Source organism: Cupressus sempervirens, chromosome 11 (genome assembly GCF_028749045.1).
Source record: "Cupressus sempervirens isolate cs-2001-9-10 chromosome 11, ASM2874904v1, whole genome shotgun sequence".
Taxonomy (NCBI): domain Eukaryota; kingdom Viridiplantae; phylum Streptophyta; class Pinopsida; order Cupressales; family Cupressaceae; genus Cupressus; species Cupressus sempervirens.
The window spans coordinates 425,564,049-425,566,307 of record NC_143128.1 but is presented as its reverse complement, the minus strand read 5'-3'; the positions used below and the strand labels follow the sequence as shown (position 1 = coordinate 425,566,307).

The 2,259-nt window shown below is 35.9% G+C and overlaps 1 pseudogene; it reads left to right on the top strand.

Moving 5' to 3' along the window:
- The first annotated feature begins 1,295 nt into the window (after positions 1–1,295).
- LOC149530246 (F-box protein GID2-like) lies at positions 1,296–1,960 on the top strand (annotated as a pseudogene).
- The last annotated feature ends 299 nt before the right edge of the window (positions 1,961–2,259 follow it).

Below are 2,259 nucleotides of genomic sequence, written 5' to 3'. Positions count from 1 at the left end.
GTTATGTTATTTAAAATAATTAAATACTTGTAACAATTATAATAAATTATTTTTAATTTAACTCTTTTATTTCTTATTGCAGAGGACCCCCCTTTGCAATAGCATAGGAATTTGAGATCATCAAGAACAGAGAAAAGAACTGATGAGGGGGAAATTGATGATGACACTAATGCTCCTCTGAGAGCTTACATAGAAAAAAGAAATAGAAAGAAAAAAAAGAAATGATTGTCATCTACATACCTTAATTGATAATGATTGAATTTCATGTCTCAATGAATTTAATTATGTGTTAATGAATGTTCATGAATTATGTGTTAATGCAAAATATTGATGAATGTTCCATGTTTATGAATCTAATGTGTTAATGAATGTTATCATGTGGTATTGATTAAATGTTACATTTTATTAATGGTTGAAAGAATGAATGAATGTTAGATGTTAACGAGGAATGTAGAGTGATGTTAGGGGGATGGGGGTGGGGCCAAATGAGCTTCCACCTTCACGTGGTTGGCCCTGTTTAGTAGAGAATATTAAACTATTCTTGAAACAAAGTGAAGCTCAATAAGATGTAAGTGAAGCTCAACTTGGCACAAATAGGGAATCAATATGATGTAAGGGGTCATTTGAAGTCCTAGGGTTTCCTAGGAAGAGTTATGGGTGGATGGTAGTGTTTACATGATGTAATAGGCTATTAAAGCCCCTAAATGATGTAAAATGCACTCAAAGTGCAAGATCCATTATTTCTCGCTCCTTCCCCAATATCAAATGCTTTAATTTTGATCTCCCTGAAGTCATCTTGGAGGCTCCTAGTTACGCCGGTACTTGCTTTAAACACAATGTTTGAACTCATTTTCTGTCTCTTCACAGATTTTGGGTAAAAAAATCCTCACTAGTTGTTTATGATATGTTTGTGGTATAGGTGTGCAACACATTGCGAGCGACATGTTTGTCAGTGTTCCAAGGGCGGACACTATATTTTTGAAGGTAAAGTCTCTAAATGATTATCAATCACTTTCAGGATCTGATTTAAATTAGGAACCCATCTTCGTCATTGTCTGCTCCTTTTTTATTAGAAATTTTCCTTCTGGTAGTGCTCTGCTCCATTTCATAACTTTACCTTTTTCTGAAGCTGTGCTCTCTGGTCTCCATGTCTATCTCTATGTTTCTGCCTAAATTTAGAGACTCAGATCCCTGTCTGATGCTTATTTATGAAACTATCCAACTTGTTTTTTAAGGTACAAGGTCTATTTATTTGTAGATACACATTCATTTGTCCTGTTCTATCTAGAAGGGCAATGGGATTGGCAATAAGAAGACCCAGTAAGTATAAAATCAATTACCATCATCATAGTTATAAGCCCAACGAAGACTTGGAGGTGCCATTGTTTCACAAAAATCTGAAAAGTTGTAATCTCAGGATCAGTGTGAGAACTTATCGAGGGATCAAATGGAGCAGTTTCTTTTAGATGGGGATTTGTTATTCGAAGTGATGAAATACATGGATGTAAGAACATTGGCAACAACCTCATGTGTTAATAGGATATGGCATAAAGCTGCACAAGATTACAAGCTGTGGGAAAACATATGTCTCAAGCATTGGGCTAACACTAGTTGTGGAAGCCATCAATTGAGATTTGTTGTTTTGGCTCTTGGTGGATTTCGGAAACTATATTCTCTTTCCCTTTGGCCTATGCTTAATCCATCTACTTCTTCTTCTTCTTCTTCGCCATGTCCATTGTCTTCTCAAGCCTTGTCTCCCTTCTTATCAAAGCCTGGTCTGAATAAAAAGCACAACGCAAAGACTCAATCTTGGGGTAAGGATGAGATTCATCTTTCTCTTTCTCTTTTCTCTATCCATTGCTATGAGAAAATGAGTAGTCCTCCTATGCAAAACGTGTCCTCAACCCAGTTTCAATCTTCCAAGCATCCCATATTTGAAGATGCAATCAGGCCCAAATAGGTATAAATCCATCTAGCCCCACAATAGATATTGCTAGTATTTAAGTTTTGTGTGTATTAAATTTTTGTGAAGACCAAAGTTTGTATCTTTTCATTCGTAATTTGATCATGGACTTGTAAGTAAACATCAGAACTAGACAGACCTTATTGTTTTCATGTTAGATGTAAATATATAGCTAGTTTGATGCCCCTACATCTTACATTGCCTGGTCAGAAGGAGCGCTCGTGTGCAGCCTTGAAACCCTTCCAGGTGGCTGATAAGAAGGTAAAATTTCTAGATTTGATTTGTTTAGAGTGTTT